This window comes from Plenodomus lingam (genome assembly GCF_022343315.1).
Source record: "Plenodomus lingam strain CAN1 chromosome Unknown contig_59, whole genome shotgun sequence".
Taxonomy (NCBI): Eukaryota; Fungi; Ascomycota; class Dothideomycetes; order Pleosporales; family Leptosphaeriaceae; genus Plenodomus; species Plenodomus lingam.
In genome coordinates, this window is record NW_027093965.1 from 1,199 (window position 1) to 22,851 (window position 21,653).

Sequence of the window (21,653 nt, forward strand, 5' to 3'; positions counted from 1 at the left end):
ACTTGGACCGCTGCTAACGCTAAAGCGCCCTCTGCAAATTACAACTTGGACCCTAAAAGAGCTAGATTTTAAATTTAAGCTGTTGCCGCTTTACTCGCCGTTACTAGGGCAATCCCTATTAGTTTCTTTTCCTCCGCTTATTAATATGCTTAAGTTCAGCAGGTATCCCTACCTAATCTAAGGTTAAGAGCTTAAAAAGTGTCTTAATAGATGCTAACAACTATAACAAGAGGCGCAAAATGTGCTGCGCTCTAGGCTAATGTGCTAGCTGCCAATTATTTTAAGGCAAGTCCTAAGTAGAACAAACACCTAACACTAAGCAGAGCTTAAGGGTACAAATAACGCTTAAACAGGCATGCCCTATAGAATACTAAGGGGCGCAATGTGCGTTTAAAGATTTAATAATTTACTAAATTCTACAATTTACACTACTTATCGCATTTTGCTGCGTTCTTTATTAATGCTAGAACTAAGAGATCTATTGTTAAAAGTTGTAATTTATTACAGTGTTACTAACGCTAACTGCAATTGCAAGTGGTTTTAGGGGATCTAATTAGTAGGCAAGCCTACTAAGGAAACAAATAGTACGCAAAAAACATAGGCAGAATTAAAGTAGACTACCGCTACTAATTAAGGCGGCAGTGCTTTAAAAATAGGTAATAATCCTTCTGCAGGTTTACCTATAGAAACCTTGTTACAACTTTTACTTCCTCTAAATAACTAAGTTTAACGAACTTTCTAGCTTAGGGTAGTTATTACTAACCTCCCTAAGCTAGTCTAAAGGCCTCACTAAGCTATTTAATTAGTAGTAGCGACAGGCAGTGTGTACAAAGGGCAGGGACGTAATTAACGCATGCTAATAACACGCGCTTACTAGGCATTCCTTATTAAAGAGCAATAATTGCAATACTCTATCCCTAGCACAACAGAGTTTAATAAGATTACCTAGACCTTTTAGTTAAGGTAAAGAACTTGTTAGCTCTATTAGTGTAGCGCGCGTGCGGCCTAGAATATCTAAGGGCATTACAGACCTGTTATTGCCTTAAACTTCTATTAGCTTAAGCTAATAGTCCCTCTAAGAAGCCAGCAACTAGCCAAAGCTAGCCTAGCTATTTAGCAGGTTAAGGTCTTGTTCATTATCGCAATTAAGCAGACAAATCACTCTACTAACTAAGAACGGCTATGCACCACTACCTAAAAAATTAAGAAAGAGCTCTTAATCTATTAATCCTTATTTTATCTAGACCTAGTAAGTTTCCCCGTGTTAAGTCAAATTAAGCCGCAGGCTCCACGCCTAGTAGTGCCCTTCCGTCAATTTCTTTAAGTTTCAGCCTTGCGACTATACTCCCCCCAGAACCCAAAAACTTTGATTTCTTGTAAGGTGCCGAGCAAGTTAGAAAAAGAACATCGCCTAATCCCTAGTTAGCATAGTTTACAGTTAAGACTACAACAGTATCTAATTATCTTTGATCCCCTAACTTTTGTTCACTAATTAATAAAAACATCCTTAGCAAATACTTTCGCAGTAGTTAGTCTTCAATAAATCCAAGAATTTTACCTCTAACAATTAAATACTAATGCCCCTAACTATCCCTATTAATTATTACAGCAGTCCTAGAAACTAACAAAATAGGACCGCACGTCCTATTCTATTATTCTATGCTAACGTATTTAAGCAAAGGCCTGCTTTAAACACTCTAATTTTTTCAAAGTAAAAGTCCTAGTCCCTAACACGCCTAGTAAAGGGCATAAGGTTCTCTAGAAGGAAGGCCTAGCCAGACAAGTACACGCGGTAAGGCGGACCTGCCAGCTAGACCTAAGTTTTAACTACAAGCTTTTTAACTGCAACAACTTTAATATACGCTATTAGAGCTAGAATTACCGCGGCTGCTAGCACTAGACTTGCCCTCTAATTGTTCCTTGTTAAGAGGTTTAAATTATACTTATTCTAATTACAAGACCTAAAAGAGCCCTATATTAGTATTTATTGTCACTACCTCCCCGTGTTAGGATTAGGTAATTTGCGCGCCTGCTGCCTTCCTTAGATGTGGTAGCCATTTCTTAGGCTCCCTCTCTAGAATTAAACCCTAATTCCCCGTTACCCGTTAAAACCATAGTAAGCTAATACCTTACTATTAAAAGTTAATAGGGCAGAAATTTAAATAAACTGTCACTAGCGCAAGGCTATGCAATCTGTAAAGTTATTATAAATTACTAAGAAGCCCTAAAGGGCGTTAGTTTTTTATCTAATAAATACACCCCTTCTAAAGTTAGGGTTTTTAGCATGTATTAGCTCTAGAATTACTACAGTTATCTAAGTAGTAAGGTACTATTAAATAAACGATAACTAATTTAATAAGCTATTCGCAGTTTCACAGTATAATTACTTATACTTAGATATGCATAGCTTAATCTTTAAGACAAGCATATAACTACTAGCAGAATTAACTAGGTAACAATCCTAATGCCTAATACGCCAAAGCGCACAAGCACTACCCCTAAAAGGAGGCAGAAAGTACGTGATAAGAAATCGCAGAAGCGATTCTAGCTACTAGCATAACAGCACACAAGGCACTAGTTACAACTAGCAACTAATTTAATTGCCCCTACTAAGTTTCTTAAGGAATAGTCCACAACAAAGCCTAATAGGCGTTTCCGCGTGTTTAAACTCGCCACATACATGCCTTAAGTAGAGAAAACCTACGCTTTGCTACGCTTACTAGGAGCGGATGCTAGGCAGGGCTGTCCCCTAAGATCTGTTAAATAGTTTAGCAGTGCTAGCTATCTATAGACCCTAAATTTTGCCTACTACTAAAACTTTAACAGTAGGACTTTAGGTGCTAACCACAAAACTAGGCGCAACAGCAGGGTTGCTTTAGCATATAGGCCTAGGCCTGCCTAGTTAAGTAGAAGAGCAATCTCTAAGCCCCTAATTACCCACTAATTAGAGCGAATCTAAACTAGGCAGAAATCTAGGAAACAAGGCTAGCTATTATAAAACCAAAACTTTTAAATTTAGTCTAACTACCGCTAAAATAGGCGCAGAGCGCTAACAACAGGGAGTTATAGGGAGTATAGACGCGGACACAAGCAAAAATTGCCCCCTTAGTGCCTAACAACGCTAGTTTAACCGCCTAATCTAAGAACTGCGCGCAGCAGATTTAACCTTAGTTAGTTAGTTAGGTATTTAGTATTTAAGAATCTATTTGCCCTCCTTATATATTATAGGAATAGGTTTTGGTTTGATTTTCGCGTCGCGGGGTTAGTGCAGCAGAAAATAGCTTAGAGGTACACTTTTTTGTATGTAAAACCGTGTAGACATGCGCAGCCCTATACAAACCATAAACCTGTATTCGCTAGATAAGAGTAACTTAGAATTTTATTAGTAGTAGGTAAATATATAGATAAGGATATCTACTCTAATATCTATACTCTACTATAACTACTATATCTATATTAACTATAGATCTATTAGCTCTATCTATATCTACTTAATAGATAAGGCAAGAAATAGAGATAGTATAAAAGAAGAATATAAAGGTATTATTTAATACTAGTAGGTTATAAAAGAAAGTATAGTAGGACTAGCTAGTAGAGAAAAGGTTTTATAAAATATAAGGATATACTTAACAGTAAAGAATAATAGATAATAGTATGATATAATAAGTATTATAAAAAGGATATAATAGCTACTAGTATAGAATAGTCTAAAGTTATAGAAAGGACTAAAGTAATAGAATAAATAAAAGGTATAGAACGCGCTAAAGTTATAGAACACTAACCCTAAAAAATAAAAAGTTATAGAACGCCCTAAAGTTATAGAACGCCCTAAAGTTATAGAACACCCTAAGCTTATAGAAGGCCCTAAAGTTATAGAACGCCCTAAAGTTATAGAACACTACCCCTAAAAATAAAAAGTTGTAGAACGCCCTAAAGTTATAGAACACTACCTCTAAAAAAGAAAAAGTTATAGAACGCTCTAAAGTTATAGAACACTACCTCTAAAAAAGAAAAAGTTATAGAACGCCCTAAAGTTATAGAACACTACACCTAAAAAATAAAAAGTTATAGAACACTCTAATATTATAGAACACTACCTCTAAAAAAGAAAAAGTTATAGAACACTCTAATATTATAGAATACTAACCCTAAAAAATAAAAAGTTATAGAACGCCCTAATATTATAGAACACTACCTCTAAAAAAGAAAAAGTTATAGAACACTCTAATATTATAGAATACTAACCCTAAAAAATAAAAAGTTATAGAACGCCCTAAAGTTATAGAACGCCCTAAAGTTATAGAACGCCCTAAAGTTATAGAACACTACCCCTAAAAAATAAAAAGTTGTAGAACGCCCTAAAGTTATAGAACTCCCTAAAGTTATAGAATACTACCTCTAAAAAAGAAAAAGTTATAGAACGCCCTAAAGTTATAGAACACTACACCTAAAAAATAAAAAGTTGTAGAACGCCCTAAAGTTATAGAACGCCCTAAAGTTATAGAACGCCCTAAGCTTATAGAATAGCCTACAGGATTTTTTTAAATATTAATAGAATACCCTAAAGGTTTAAATAATCTATAGTTATAGAATAGCCTAGAGGAATTTTTAAGTATAGAAGGCTATAAAGTTATAGAATAGTACCCCTAAAAAATAAAAAGTTATAGAACGCTCTTAAGTTATAGATTACCGCCTAAAAATCTATATAGATTATCTTAAATCCTTTCTTAATCTTCCTATGCTATATATTAACTGCCTAAGGTACGTACATACACAACCTATTCTTTTGTATATTTTGCAAGGATTGCTCCTAGCTCTAGCCCTCTCTATCTTGCAATTACTATATAACTTGTTTGCTATAGCCCTCTTCCTTCTATTAATAGCAGCCGTTTAGGTAGCAGTTTTGCAAATAAGGAGGGCATAATATCCTAATTTTAACTAAGCTAGCAACGGGCTTACGCTTAGTAGCTTATAATAACAAGGCTACTTAACTACTTACACGACCTAGCTAGACAACTAAGTTATCTATAAAGGATTTAATCCTACGCACTATATAATTGCAATATACTAGCTAACAACCCTAACTTTAATAGGGCTGCTAACGCTAATCTAGTAAGGTTCTAGGCTAAAGGCCTATTTGTATCTAACTAGTGCAGGCAGAAATCACCCTATTCTAGCATAGATTCTGACTTAGAGGCGTTTAGCTATAATCTAGTAGATAGTAGCTTTGCGGTAATGCCTAGTTAGATAGCCGCAAAAACTAATTATCTAAAACCGCAGTTCCTCTTGTACTAAGTGGTATTACTATTAGGGCAAGGTTATTAGTAGGGTAAAACTAACCTATCTTACAACAGTCTAAACCTAGCTTACGTTCCCTATTAGTAGGTAAACAATCTAACGCTTACTAAATTCTACTTTAGTATAATAGGAAGAGCTAATATTAAAGGATTAAAAAGCAACATCGCTATAAACGCTTGGCTGCTACAAGCTAGTTATCCCTGTGGTAACTTTTCTAGCACCTCTAGCCTTAAATTTTAAGGGACTAAAGGATTAATAGGCCACACTTTTATAGTTTGTATTCACACTAAAAATTAAAATTAAGGGGACTTTTGCCCTTTTACTCTACTAGAGATTTCTATTCTCTATAAGTCCCCCTTAGGACACCTGCGTTATAGTTTAATAGATATGCTGCCCTAGCTAAACTCCCTACCTAATAATATCTTTAACCTAGATTAGCCTATAAAGGACCTTAAACGCTAGAAGTTAGGTAGTAAGGCCTAGCTCCGCTTTATTAAATAAGTAAAAAAACGATAAGGGTAGTAGTATTTTACTAGCGCCAAAGCTCCTACCTATTCTACACCCCTAATATCTTTTTACAATATTAAACTAGAGTTAAGCTTAACAGGGTCTTCTTTCCCCGCTAATTTAGCTAAGCCTGTTCCCTTAGCTGTGGTTTTGCTAGATAGTAGATAGGGACAGTAGGAATCTCGTTAATCTATTTATACGCGTTACTAATTAGATAACAAGGTATTTAGCTACCTTAAGAGAGTTATAGTTACTCCTGCTGTTTACCCGCGCTTAGTTAAATCTCTTTACTTTAATATTTAGAGCACTAGGCAGAAATCACATTACGTTAACACTACTTTCTAGCTATTATAATGCTATATTTTAATTAGATAGTTAGATTCCCCTTATCTATACTAGTTCTAAGTTAGTTGTTAAACGTACGCTAGATAGCTAAAACCTGCTAAGGGTGTCTGCACCCTAGCGCTAAGAGGCGCCTACCTTGCAGTTAGTGCCCTTCTACGCTAGAGGCTTCTCCCTAAGGCCTAACGTACCTAACCCTTAGAGCTAATCCTTTTCCTAAAGTTACAGATCTATTTTGCTAACTTCCCTTATCTATATTATTCTATTAACTAGAGGCTTTTTACCTTAGAAACCTGCTATAGTTATAAGTATAACCTAGCGTAAAAACTATTTCTTTAAGCGGATTTTTAAGGCTTGTTAGGAGCGCACTAAATGCTGCAAAAGTGTAGCGCTCTTCTAGCTATTAAACTCTAGCTCTAGATAAACTAATTTTAGGGTAATAGACTATTAAGAAGAAAAGAGAACTCTTCTTAGGGCTCCTGCTAAGGTCTCCGCTCTTAGTTACGTTGCCGCGGAGAATCTATATCTAGGTGCTAGAATATTAACTAGCTTCCCTTTTAAGGGCGCGGCGTAAGCACTAACATTAAAACAGAATTACCCTATCTCTTAGGATTAACTAACCTATGTCTAACTGCTATTTACATAGAACCTTTCCCTACTTTAGTTCTTAAAGTTCTTATTTAAGTATTTGCTACTACTACTAAGATCTATACTAGAGGCCGTTCTACCTAGGGTTACCCCTAAGGCTTTGTCACGAGCCTCTACGCCTGCCTACTTACTAGGGCTTAAATCTTGCCCTAGCGGCGGGGTATAGGTAACACGCTTAAGCGCTATCTATTTTTAGGGCTAGTTTATTTAGCAGGTAAGTTATTACACACTCCTTAGTAGATTCTAACTTCTATAGCTACTGTCCTGCTGTCTAGATAAACTAACACCTTTTGTAGTGTCTAATAAGCGTGTATTCTAGCACCTTAACCCTACGTTTAGTTTATCCTGCATTGCTAGTTCTGCTTACTAAAAATGGCCTACTAGTAATAGTACATTTAAGTGTCTATGTTTAATTAAGTAATAAGGACTTCTTATATATTTAAAGTTTAAGAATAGGTAAAGGTTATTTTAACCCCTAGGCCTCTAATTATTCGCTTTACCTTATAAAACTAAATACGTTACTACTATCCTAAGGGAAACTTTAGCAGGAACTAGCTACTAGATAGTTTGATTAGTCTTTTGCCCCTATGCCTAAATTTAATAATCGATTTGCACGTTAGAACTACTGCGAGCCTTTACTAGAGTTTCCTCTAGCTTTACCCTATTTAAGCATAGTTTACTATCTTTTAGGTCCTAATAGCTATGCTCTTACTTAAATCCTTCTAAAGATATTAGGATTAGTTAATAGTGCACCCTAAAAGGGTTCCTACCTCTGTTTACTTTTATTACGCGTCTAGGCTTAACACCTAAATACTTATATAGATATTAGACTCCTTAGTCTATATTTTAAGACAGGCCAATTATAGCTATTACGCTAGCATCCTAGTAGATACGCGGACCTTAGTCTAGGCTAGTTGTATATCATCTCCCCTATAAGGCCTCCCTAAAGGGAGGTACGTAATAGAGACCTTTATCTAACTACCTAAACTAATACTAGCCTACCTATAGAAGAGTGCACTAGATAAAAGCCTAGATAAGTAACTATAGGCAAGTCTAGCTATAAGCGCTTCCCTTTTAACAATTTCACGTGCTATTTAACTCTCTTTCTAAAGTGCTTTTTATCTTTTAATTACTCTACTTATGCGCTATTAGTCTCTAGCTAGTATTTAGCTTTAGAAGAAATTTACCTCCTATTTAGAGCTATATTCCTAAACAACTTAACTCGTTAAAGGGGCTTTACACGGCGAAGGCTAGTAACTACGTATAGGATTCTTACCCTCTATAACGTCCTATTCTAAGGAACTTAGACTACTACTAACGCTAAAGCGCCCTCTATAAATTACAACTTGGACCCTAAAAGAGCTAGATTTTAAATTTAAGCTATTGCCACTTCACTCGCTGTTACTAGGGCAATCCCTATTAGTTTCTTTTCCTCTGCTTATTAATATACTTAAGTTTAGCGGGTATCCCTACCTAATCTAAGGTTAAGAGCTTAAAAAGTGTCTTAATAAATACTAACAACTATAACAAGAGGCGCAAAATGTGCTGCGCTCTAGGCTAATATACTAGCTACTAATTGTTTTAAGGCAAGTCCTAAGTGGAACAAACACCTAACACTAAGTAGAGCTTAAGGGTACAAATAACGCTTAAATAGGCATGCCCTATAGAATACTAAGGGGCGTAATATGCGTTTAAAGATTTAATAATTTACTAAATTCTGCAATTTACACTACTTATCGCATTTCGCTGCGTTCTTTATTAATGCTAGAACTAAGAGATCTATTGTTAAAAGTTATAATTTATTATAGTATTACTAACACTAACTACAATTGCAAGTGGTTTTAGGGGATCTAATTAGTAGGCAAGCCTACTAAGAAAACAAATAGTACGCAAAAAATATAGGCAGAATCAAAGTAGACTACCACTACTAATTAAGGCGGCAGTGCTTTAAAAATAGGTAATAATCCTTCTGCAGGTTTACCTACAGAAACCTTGTTACGACTTTTACTTCCTCTAAATAACTAAGTTTAACAAACTTTCTAGCTTAGGGTAGTTGTTGCTAACCTCCCTAAGCTAGTCTAAAGGCCTTACTAAGCTATTTAATTAGTAGTAGCGACAGGTAGTGTGTACAAAGGGCAGGGACGTAATTAACGCATACTAATAACACGCGCTTACTAGGTATTCCTTATTAAAGAGCAATAATTGCAATGCTCTATCCCTAGTATAATAGAGTTTAACAAGATTACCTAGACCTTTTGGTTAAGGTAAAGAACTTATTGGCTCTGTTAGTGTAGCGCGCGTGCGGCCTAGAATATCTAAGGGTATTATAGACCTGTTATTGCCTTAAACTTCTATTAGCTTAAGCTAATAGTCCCTCTAAGAAGCTAGCGACTAGCTAAAGCTAGCCTAGCTATTTAGTAGGTTAAGGTCTTGTTTATTATCGCAATTAAGCAGATAAATCACTCTACTAACTAAGAACGGCTATGCACCACTACCTAAAAAATCAAGAAAGAGCTCTTAATCTGTTAATCCTTATTTTATCTAGACCTAGTAAGTTTCCCTGTGTTAAGTTAAATTAAGCCGCAGGCTCTACGCCTAGTAGTGCCCTTCTATTAATTTCTTTAAGTTTCAGCCTTGCAACTATACTCCCCCTAGAACCCAAAAACTTTGATTTCTTGTAAGGTGCTAAGCGAGTTAGAAAAAGAACATCGCTTAATCCCTAGTTAGCATAGTTTACGGTTAAGACTACAACAGTATCTAATTGTCTTTAATCCCCTAACTTTTGTTTACTAATTAATAAAAACATCCTTAGCAAATGCTTTTGCAGTAGTTAGTCTTTAATAAATCTAAGAATTTTACCTCTAACAATTAAATACTAATACCCCTAACTATCCCTATTAATTATTATAGTAGTCCTAGAAACTAACAAAATAGGACTGTACGTCCTATTCTATTATTCTATGCTAACGTATTTGAGCAAAGGCCTGCTTTAAATACTCTAATTTTTTTAAAGTAAAAGTCCTAGTCCCTAACACGCCTAGTAAAGGGCATAAGGTTCTCTAGAAGGAAGGCCTAGCTAGACAAGTACACGCGGTGAGGCGGACCTGCTAGCTAGACCTAAGTTTTAACTACAAGCTTTTTAATTGCAACAACTTTAATATACGCTATTAGAGCTAGAATTACCGCAGCTACTAGCACTAGACTTGCCCTCTAATTGTTCCTTGTTAAGAGGTTTAAATTGTACTTATTCTAATTATAAGACCCAAAAGAGCCCTATATTAGTATTTATTGTCACTACCTCCCTATGTTAGGATTAGGTAATTTACGCGCCTGCTGCCTTCCTTAGATATGGTAGCTATTTCTTAGGCTCCCTCTCTAGAATTAAACCCTAATTCCCCGTTACCCGTTAAAACTATAGTAAGCTAATACCTTACTATTAAAAGTTAATAGGGCAGAAATTTGAATAAACCGTCGCTAGCGCAAGGCTATGCGATCTGTAAAGTTATTATAAATTACTAAGAAGCCCTAAAGGGTGTTGGTTTTTTATCTAATAAATACACCCCTTCTAAAGTTAGGGTTTTTAGCATATATTAGCTCTAGAATTACTATAGTTATCTAAGTAGTAAGGTACTATCAAATAAACGATAACTAATTTAATAAGCCATTTGCAGTTTCATGGTATAATTGCTTATACTTAGATATGCATAGCTTAATCTTTAAGACAAGCATATAACTACTAGCAGAATTAACTAGGTAACAATCCTAATGCCTAATACGCTAAAGCGCACAAGCACTACCCCTAAAAGGAGGTAGAAAGTACGTGATAAGAAATCGCAGAAGCAATTCTAGCTACTAGCATAACAGCACACAAGGCACTAGTTACAACTAGCAACTAATTTAATTGCCCCTACTAAGTTTCTTAAGGAATAGTCCGCAATAAAGCCTAATAGGCGTTTCCGCGTGTTTAAACTTGCCACATACATGCCTTAAGTAGAGAAAACCCACGCTTTGCCACGCTTACTAGGAGCGGATGCTAGGTAGGGCTGTCCCCTAAGATTTGTTAAATAGTTTAGTAGTGCTAGCTATCTACAGACCCTAAATTTTGCCTACTGCTAAAACTTTAACAGTAGGACTTTAGGTGCTAACCACAAAACTAGGCGCAATAGTAGGGTTGCTTTAGTATATAGGCCTAGGCCTGCCTAGTTAAGTAGAAGAGTAATCTCTAAGCCCCTAATTACCCACTAATTGGAGCGAATCCAAACTAGGCAGAAATCTAGGAAACAAGGCTAGCTATTATAAAACTAAAACTTTTAAATTTAGTCTAACTGCCGCTAAAACAGGCGCAGAGCGCTAACAACAGGGAGTTATAGGGAGTATAGACGCGGACACAAGCAAAAATTGCCCCCTTAGTGCCTAATAACGCTAGTTTAACCGCCCAATCCAAGAACTGCGCGCAGTAGATTTAACCTTAGTTAGTTAGTTAGGCATTTAGTATTTAAGAATCTATTTGCCCTCCTTATATATTATAGGAACGGGTTTTGGTTTGATTTTCGTGTTACGGGGTTAGTACAGTGGAAAATAGCTTAGAGGTACACTTTTTTGTATATAAAACCATGTAGATATGCGTAGCCCTATACAAACTATAAACCCGTATTTGCTAGATAAGAGTAACTTAGAATTTTATTAGTAGTAGGTAAATATATAGATAAGGATATCTACTCTAATATCTATACTCTACTATAACTACTGTATCTATATTAACTATAGATCTATTAGCTCTATCTATATCTACTTAATAGATAAGGCAAGAAATAGAGATAGTATAAAAGAAGAATATAAAGGTATTATTTAATACTAGTAGGTTATAAAAGAAAGTATAGTAGGACTAGCTAGTAGAGAAAAGGTTTTATAAAATATAAGGATATACTTAATAGTAAAGAATAATAGATAATAGTATAATATAATAAGTATTATAAAAAGGATATAATAGCTACTAGTATAGAATAGTCTAAAGTTATAGAAAGGACTAAAGTAATAGAATAAATAAAAGGTATAGAACGCGCTAAAGTTATAGAACACTAACCCTAAAAAATAAAAAGTTATAGAACGCCCTAAAGTTATAGAACGCCCTAAAGTTATAGAACACCCTAAGCTTATAGAAGGCCCTAAAGTTATAGAACGCCCTAAAGTTATAGAACGCTACCCCTAAAAATAAAAAGTTGTAGAACGCCCTAAAGTTATAGAACACTACCTCTAAAAAAGAAAAAGTTATAGAACGCTCTAAAGTTATAGAACACTACCTCTAAAAAAGAAAAAGTTATAGAACGCCCTAAAGTTATAGAACACTACCTCTAAAAAAGAAAAAGTTATAGAACGCTCTAAAGTTATAGAACACTACCTCTAAAAAAGAAAAAGTTATAGAACGCCCTAAAGTTATAGAACACTACACCTAAAAAATAAAAAGTTGTAGAACGCCCTAAAGTTATAGAACGCCCTAAAGTTATAGAACGCCCTAAAGTTATAGAACACTACCTCTAAAAAAGAAAAAGTTATAGAACACTCTAAAATTATAGAATACTAACCCTAAAAAATAAAAAGTTGTAGAACGCCCTAAAGTTATAGAACGCCCTAAAGTTATAGAACGCCCTAAAGTTATAGAACACTACCTCTAAAAAAGAAAAAGTTATAGAACACTCTAATATTATAGAATACTAACCCTAAAAAATAAAAAGTTGTAGAACGCCCTAAAGTTATAGAACGCCCTAAAGTTATAGAACACTACCTCTAAAAAATAAAAAGTTATAGAACGCCCTAGAGTTATAGAACACTACCCCTAAAAAATAAAAAGTTATAGAACGCCCTAATATTATAGAACACTACCTCTAAAAAAGAAAAAGTTATAGAACACTCTAATATTATAGAATACTAACCCTAAAAAATAAAAAGTTATAGAACGCCCTAGAGTTATAGAACACTACCCCTAAAAAATAAAAAGTAATAGAACGCCCTAAAGTTATAGAACACTACCTCTAAAAAAGAAAAAGTTATAGAACGCCCTAAAGTTATAGAACACTACCCCTAAAAAATAAAAAGTTGTAGAACGCCCTAAAGTTATAGAACGCCCTAAAGTTATAGAACGCCCTAAAGTTATAGAATACTACCTCTAAAAAAGAAAAAGTTATAGAACGCCCTAAAGTTATAGAATACTACCCCTAAAAAATAAAAAGTTGTAGAACGCCCTAAAGTTATAGAACGCCCTAAAGTTATAGAACACTACCCCTAAAAAATAAAAAGTTGTAGAACGCCCTAAAGTTATAGAACACTACCTCTAAAAAAGAAAAAGTTATAGAACGCCCTAAAGTTATAGAATACTACCCCTAAAAAATAAAAAGTTGTAGAACGCCCTAAAGTTATAGAACGCCCTAAAGTTATAGAACGCCCTAAAGTTATAGAACGCCCTAAAGTTATAGAACACTACCCCTAAAAAATAAAAAGTTGTAGAACGCCCTAAAGTTATAGAACTCCCTAAAGTTATAGAACTCCCTAAAGTTATAGAACACTACCTCTAAAAAAGAAAAAGTTATAGAACGCCCTAAAGTTATAGAACACTACACCTAAAAAATAAAAAGTTGTAGAACGCCCTAAAGTTATAGAACGCCCTAAAGTTATAGAACACTACCTCTAAAAAAGAAAAAGTTATACAACGCCCTAAAGTTATAGAACACTACACCTAAAAAATAAAAAGTTATAGAACGCCCTAAAGTTATAGAACGCCCTAAGCTTATAGAATAGCCTACAGGATTTTTTTAAATATTAATAGAATACCCTAAAGGTTTAAATAATCTATAGTTATAGAATAGCCTAGAGGAATTTTCAAGTATAGAAGGCTATAAAGTTATAGAACAGTACCCCTAAAAAATAAAAAGTTATAGAACGCTCTTAAGTTATAGATCACCGCCTAAAAATCTATATAGATTATCTTAAATCCTTTCTTAATCTTCCTATGCTATATATTAACTGCCTAAGGTACGTACACACATAACCTGTTCTTTTGTATATTTTGCGACGATTGCTCCTAGCTCTAGCCCTCTCTATCTTGCAATTACTATATAACTTGTTTGCTATGGCCCTCTTCCTTCTATTAATAGTAGCTGTTTAGGCAGCAGTTTTGCAAATAAGGAGGGCATAATATCCTAATTTTAACTAAGCTAGTAACAGGCTTACGCTTAGTAGCTTGTAATAACAAGGCTACTTAACTACTTACACAACCTAGCTAGACAACTAAGTTATCTATAAAGGATTCAATCCTGCGCACTATACAATTGCAATATACTAGCTAATAACCCTAACTTTAATAGGGCTACTAACGCTAATCTAGTAAGGTTCTAGGCTAAAGGCCTATTTATATCTAACTAGTGCAGGCAGAAATCACCCTATTCTAGCATAGATTCTAACTTAGAGGCGTTTAGCCATAATCTAGTAGATAGTAGCTTTGCGGTAATACCTAGTTAGACAGCCACAAAAACTAACTATCTAAAACCGCGGTTCCTCTTATACTAAGCGGTATTACTATTAGGGCAAGGTTATTAGTAGGGTAAAACTAACCTATCTTACAATAGTCTAAACCTAGCTCACGTTCCCTATTAGTGGGTAAATAATCTAACACTTACTAAATTCTGCTTTAGTATAATAGGAAGAGCTAATATTAAAGGATTAAAAAGCAACGTTGCTATAAACGCTTGGCTGCCACAAGCTAGTTATCCCTATAGTAACTTTTCTAGCACCTCTAGCCTTAAATTTCAAGGGACTAAAGGATTAATAGGCTATACTTTTATAGTTTGTATTTACACTAAAAATTAAAATTAAGGGGACTTTTGCCCTTTTACTCTACTAGAGATTTCTGTTCTCTATAAGTCCCCCTTAGGACACCTGCGTTATAGTTTAATAGATATGCCGCCCTAGCTAAACTCCCTACCTAATAATATCTTTAACCTAGATTAGCCTATAAAGGACCTTAAACGCTAGAAGTTAGGTAGTAAGGCCTAGCTCTGCTTTATTAAATAAGTAAAAAAACGATAAGGGTAGTAGTATTTTACTAGCGCCAAAGCTCCCACCTATTCTACACCCCCTATATCTTTTTACAATGTTAAACTAGAGTCAAGCTTAATAGGGTCTTCTTTCCCCACTAATTTAGCTAAGCCTGTTCCCTTAGCTATAGTTTCGCTAGATAGTAGATAGGGATAGTAGGAATCTTGTTAATCTATTTATGCGCGTTACTAATTAGATAACAAGGCATTTAGCTACCTTAAGAGAGTTATAGTTACTCCTGCTATTTACCCGCGCTTAGTTAAATCTCTTTGCTTTAATATTTAGAGCACTAGGCAGAAATTATATTATATTAATACTACTTTCTAGCTATTACAATGCTATATTTTAATTAGATAGTTAGATTCCCCTTATCTATACTAGTTCTAAGTTAGTTATTAAACGTACGCTAGATAGCTAAAACCTGCTAAGGGTGTCTGCACCCTAGCGCTAAGAGGCGCCTACCTTGCAGTTAGTGCCCTTCTGCGCTAGAGGCTTCTCCCTAAGGCCTAACGTACCTAACCCTTAGAGCTAATCCTTTTCCTAAAGTTATAGATCTATTTTGCTAACTTCCCTTATCTATATTATTCTATTAACTAGAGGCTTTTTACCTTAGAGACCTGCTATAGTTATAAGTACAACCTAGCATAAAAACTATTTCTTTAAGCAGATTTTTAAGGCTTGTTAGGAGCGCACTAAATGCTGCAAAAGTGCAGCGCTCTTCTAGCTATTAAACCCTAGCTCTAGATAAACTAATTTTAGGGTAATAGACTGTTAAGAAGAAAAGAGAACTCTTCTTAGGGCTCCTGCTAAGGTCTCCGCTCTTAGTTGCGTTGCCGCGGAGAATCTATATCTAGGTGCTAGAATATTAACTAGCTTCCCTTTTAAGGGCGCAGCGCAAGCACTAATATTAAAATAGAATTACCCTATCTCTTAGGATTAACTAACCCGTGTCTAACTACTGTTTACACAGAACCTTTCCCTACTTTAGTCCTTAAAGTTCTTATTTAAGTATTTGCTACTACTACTAAGATCTGCACTAGAGGCTGTTCTACCTAGGGTTACCCCTAAGGCTTTGTCACAAGCCTCTACGCCTGCCTACTTACTAGGGCTTAAATCTTGCCCTAGCGGCGGGGTATAGGTAACACGCTTAAGCGCTATCTATTTTTAGGGCTAGTTTATTTAGTAGGTAAGTTATTACACACTCCTTAGTAGATTCTAACTTCTATAGCTACTATCCTGCTGTCTAGATAAACTAATACCTTTTGTAGTATCTAATAAGCGTGCATTCTAGCACCTTAACCCCGCATTTAGTTTATCCTGCATTACTAGTTCTACTTACTAAAAATAGCCTACTAGTAATAGTATATTTAAGTGTCCACGTTTAATTAAGTAACAAGGACTTCTTACATATTTAAAGTTTAAGAATAGATAAAGGTTATTTTAACCCCTAGGCCTCTAATTATTTGCTTTACCTTATAAAACTAAATACGTTACTGCTATCCTAAGGGAAACTTTAGTAGGAACTAGCTACTAGATAGTTTAATTAGTCTTTCGCCCCTATACCTAAATTTAACAATTAATTTGCACGTTAGAACTACTATAAGCCTCTACTAGAGTTTCCTCTAGCTTTACCCTATTTAAGCATAGTTCACTATCTTTTAGGTCCTAATAGCTATGCTCTTACTTAAATCCTTCTAAAGATATTAGGATTAGTTAATAGTGCACCCTAAAAGGGTTCCTACCTCTATTCACTTTTATTACGCGTCTAGGCTTAATACCTAAACACTTATATAGATATTAGACTCCTTAGTCTATGTTTTAAGACAGGCCGCTTACAGCTATTACGCTAGTATCCTAGTAGATACGCGGACCTTAGTCTAGGCTAGTTATATATTGTCTCCCCTATAAGGCCTCCCTAAAGGGAGGTACGTAATAGAGACCTTTATCTAACTGCCTAAACTAATGCTAGCCTGCCTGTAGAAGAGTACACTAGATAAAAGCCTAGATAAGCAACTATAGGCAAGTCTAGCTGCAAGCGCTTCCCTTTTAACAATTTTACGTGCTATTTAACTCTCTTTCTAAAGTGCTTTTTATCTTTTAATTACTCTACTTATGCGCTATTAGTCTCTAGCTAGTATTTAGCTTTAGAAGAAATTTACCTCCTATTTAGAGCTGTATTCCTAAATAACTTAACTTGTTAAAGGGGCTTTACACGGCAAAGGCCAGCGACTACGTATAGGATTCTTACCCTCTATAACGTCCTATTCTAAGAAACTTAGACTACTACTAACGCTAAAGCACTCTCTGCAAATTACAACTTAGACCCTAAAAGAGCTAGATTTTAAATTTAAGCTGTTACCGCTTCACTTGCTATTACTAGGGCAATCCCTATTAGTTTCTTTTCCTCCGCTTATTAATATACTTAAGTTTAGCGGGTATCCCTACCTAATCTAAGGTTAAGAGCTTAAAAAGTGTCTTAATAGATACTAACAACTATAACAAGAGGCGCAAAATGTGCTGCGCTCTAGGCTAATATACTAGCTGCTAATTGTTTTAAGGCAAGTCCTAAGTAGAACAAATACCTAACACTAAGCAGAGCTTAAGGGTATAAATAACGCTTAAATAGGCATGCCCTATAGAATACTAAGGGGCGCAATATGCGTTTAAAGATTTGATAATTTACTAAATTCTATAATTCACACTACTTATCGCATTTTGCTGCGTTCTTTATTAATGCTAGAACCAAGAGATCTATTATTAAAAGTTGTAATTTATTATAGTGTTACTAACGCTAACTATAATTGCAAGTAGTTTTAGGGGATCTAATTAGTAGGCAAGCCTACTAAGGAAATAAATAGTACGCAAAAAACATAGGTAGAATTAAAGTAGACTACTACCACTAATTAAGGCGGTAGTGCTTTAAAAATAGGTAATAATCCTTCTATAGGTTTACCTACAGAAACCTTGTTACAACTTTTACTTCCTCTAAATAACCAAGTTTAATAAACTTTCTAGCTTAGGGTAGTTATTGCTAACCTCCCTAAGCTAGTCTAAAGGCCTTACTAAGCTATTTAATTAGTAGTAGCGACAGGCAGTGTGTATAAAGGGTAGGGACGTAATTAACGTATGCTAATAACACGCGCTTACTAGGCATTCCTTGTTAAAGAGCAATAATTACAATACTCTATCCCTAGCACGATAGAGTTTAACAAGATTACCTAGACCTTTTAGTTAAGGTAAAGAACTTGTTAGCTCTATTAGTGTAGCGCGCGTGCAGCCTAGAATATCTAAGGGCATTACAGACCTATTATTGCCTTAAACTTCTATTAGCTTAAGCTAATAGTCCCTCTAAGAAGCTAGTAACTAGCTAAAGCTAGCCTAGCTATTTAGCAGGTTAAGGTCTCGTTTATTATCGCAATTAAGTAGATAAATCACTCTACTAACTAAGAATAGCTATGCACTACTACCTAAAAAATTAAGAAAGAGCTCTTAATCTGTTAATCCTTATTTTATCTAGACCTAGTAAGTTTCCCTGTGTTAAGTTAAATTAAGCCGCAGGCTCCACGCCTAGTAGTGCCCTTCTATTAATTTCTTTAAGTTTTAGCCTTGCGACTATACTCCCCCTAGAACCTAAAAACTTTAATTTCTTGTAAGGTGCCGAGTGAGTTAGAAAAAGAACATCGCCTAATCCCTAGTTAGTATAGTTTACAGTTAAGACTACGACAGTATCTAATTATCTTTAATCCCCTAACTTTTATTTACTAATTAATAAAAATATCCTTAGTAAATACTTTTGCAGTAGTTAGTCTTTAATAAATCTAAGAATTTTACCTCTAATAATTAAATACTAATGCCCCTAACTGTCCCTATTAATTATTACAGCAGTCCTAGAAACTAACAAAATAGGACTGCACGTCCTATTCTATTATTCTATGCTAACGTATTTAAGCAAAGGCCTGCTTTAAACACTCTAATTTTTTTAAAGTAAAAGTCCTAGTCCCTAACACGCCTAGTAAAGGGCATAAGGTTCTCTAGAAGGAAGGCCTAGCTAGACAAGTACACGCGGTGAGGCGGACCTGCTAGCTAGACCTAAGTTTTAACTACAAGCTTTTTAACTGCAACAACTTTAATATACGCTATTAGAGCTAGAATTACTATAGCTACTAGCACTAGACTTGCCCTCTAATTATTCCTCGTTAAGAGGTTTAAATTATACTTATTCTAATTACAAGACCTAAAAGAGCCCTATATTAGTATTTATTGTCACTACCTCCCTATATTAGGATTAGGTAATTTACGCGCCTGCTGCCTTCCTTAGATGTGGTAGCTATTTCTTAGGCTCCCTCTCTAGAATTAAACCCTAATTCCCTATTACCTGTTAAAACTATAGTAAGCTAATACCTTACTATTAAAAGTTAATAGGGCAGAAATTTAAATAAACTGTTACTAGCGTAAGGCCATACGATCTGTAAAGTTATTATAAATTACTAAGAAGCCCTAAAGGGCGTTAGTTTTTTATCTAATAAATACACCCCTTCTAAAGTTAGGGTTTTTAGCATGTATTAGCTCTAGAATTACTATAGTTATCTAAGTAGTAAGGTACTATTAAATAAACGATAACTAATTTAATAAGCTATTCGCAGTTTCACGGTATAATTACTTATACTTAGATATATATAGCTTAATCTTTAAGATAAGCATATAACTACTAGTAGAATTAACTAGGTAATAATCCTAATACCTAATACGCTAAAGCGCACAAGCACTACCCCTAAAAGGAGGTAGAAAGTACGTGATAAGAAATCGCAGAAGCAATTCTAGCTACTAGCATAACAGCACACAAGGCACTAGTTACAACTAGCAACTAATTTAATTGCCCCTACTAAGTTTCTTAAGGAATAGTCTATAACAAAGCCTAATAGGTATTTCTACGTGTTTAAACTCGCCACATATATGCCTTAAGTAGAGAAAACCCACGCTTTACCACGCTTACTAGGAGCGGATGCTAGGTAGGGCTGTCCCCTAAGATCTGTTAAATAGTTTAGTAGTGCTAGCTATCTATAGACCCTAAATTTTGCCTACTACTAAAACTTTAACAGTAGGACTTTAGGTGCTAACTACAAAACTAGGCGCAACAGCAGGGTTGCTTTAGCATATAGGCCTAGGCCTGCCTAGTTAAGTAGAAGAGCAATCTCTAAGCCCCTAATTACCTACTAATTAGAGCAAATCTAAACTAGGCAGAAATCTAGGAAACAAGGCTAGCTATTATAAAACCAAAACTTTCAAATTTAGTCTAACTGCCGCTAAAACAGGCGCAGAGCGCTAACAACAGGGAGTTGTAGGGAGTATAGACGCGGACATAAGCAAAAATTGCCCCCTTAGTGCCTAATAACGCTAGTTTAACTGCCTAATCCAAGAACTGCGCGCAGCAGATTTAACCTTAGTTAGTTAGTTAGGTATTTAGTATTTAAGAATCCATTTGCCCTCCTTATATATTATAGGAACGGGTTTTAGTTTAATTTTTGCGTTGCGGGGTTAGTGCAGTAGAAAACAGCTTAGAGGTACACTTTTTTATATATAAAACCGTGTAGACATACGTAGCCCTATATAAACTATAAACCTGTATTCGCTAGATAAGAGTAACTTAGAATTTTATTAGTAGTAGGTAAATATATAGATAAGGATATCTACTCTAATATCTATACTCTACTATAACTACTATATCTATATTAACTATAGATCTATTAGCTCTATCTATATCTACTTAATAGATAAGGCAAGAAATAGAGATAGTATAAAAGAAGAATATAAAGGTATTATTTAATACTAGTAGGTTATAAAAGAAAGTATAGTAGGACTAGCTAGTAGAGAAAAGGTTTTATAAAATATAAGGATATACTTAACAGTAAAGAATAATAGATAATAGTATAATATAATAAGTATTATAAAAAGGATATAATATCTACTAGTATAGAATAGTCTAAAGTTATAGAAAGGACTAAAGTAATAGAATAAATAAAAGGTATAGAACGCGCTAAAGTTATAGAACACTAACCCTAAAAAATAAAAAGTTATAGAACGCCCTAAAGTTATAGAACGCCCTAAAGTTATAGAACGCCCTAAGCTTATAGAAGGCCCTAAAGTTATAGAACGCCCTAAAGTTATAGAACGCTACCCCTAAAAATAAAAAGTTGTAGAACGCCCTAAAGTTATAGAACACTACCTCTAAAAAAGAAAAAGTTATAGAACGCCCTAAAGTTATAGAACACTACCCCTAAAAAATAAAAAGTTGTAGAACGCCCTAAAGTTATAGAACGCCCTAAAGTTATAGAACGCCCTAAAGTTATAGAACACTACCCCTAAAAAATAAAAAGTTATAGAACGCCCTAAAGTTATAGAACACTACCTCTAAAAAAGAAAAAGTTATAGAACGCCCTAAAGTTATAGAACACTACCCCTAAAAAATAAAAAGTTATAGAACGCCCTAAAGTTATAGAACGCCCTAAAGTTATAGAACGCCCTAAAGTTATAGAACACTACCCCTAAAAAATAAAAAGTTATAGAACGCCCTAAAGTTATAGAACGCCCTAAAGTTATAGAACGCCCTAAAGTTATAGAACACTACCCCTAAAAAATAAAAAGTTGTAGAACGCCCTAAAGTTATAGAACGCCCTAAAGTTATAGAACGCCCTAAAGTTATAGAACACTACCCCTAAAAAATAAAAAGTTGTAGAACGCCCTAAAGTTATAGAACGCCCTAAAGTTATAGA

The 21,653-nt window shown here is 34.8% G+C and overlaps 4 non-coding genes across 4 annotated transcripts; all 4 read right to left on the minus strand.

The window, feature by feature from the left end:
• Window positions 1-657: 657 nt before the first annotated feature.
• IAQ61_009289 lies at window positions 658-2,454 on the minus strand. The gene has a single exon (XR_010715586.1). It is a non-coding gene; the product is annotated as an 18S ribosomal RNA (ribosomal RNA).
• Window positions 2,455-8,753: 6,299 nt separating this feature from the next.
• On the minus strand, window positions 8,754-10,550 carry IAQ61_009290. The gene has a single exon (XR_010715587.1). It is a non-coding gene; the product is annotated as an 18S ribosomal RNA (ribosomal RNA).
• Window positions 10,551-10,581: 31 nt separating this feature from the next.
• Window positions 10,582-17,648, minus strand: IAQ61_009291. The gene has a single exon (XR_010715588.1). It is a non-coding gene; the product is annotated as a 28S ribosomal RNA (ribosomal RNA).
• A 165-nt stretch (window positions 17,649-17,813) lies between these two features.
• On the minus strand, window positions 17,814-19,610 carry IAQ61_009292. The gene has a single exon (XR_010715589.1). It is a non-coding gene; the product is annotated as an 18S ribosomal RNA (ribosomal RNA).
• Between the last annotated feature and the right edge of the window lie 2,043 nt (window positions 19,611-21,653).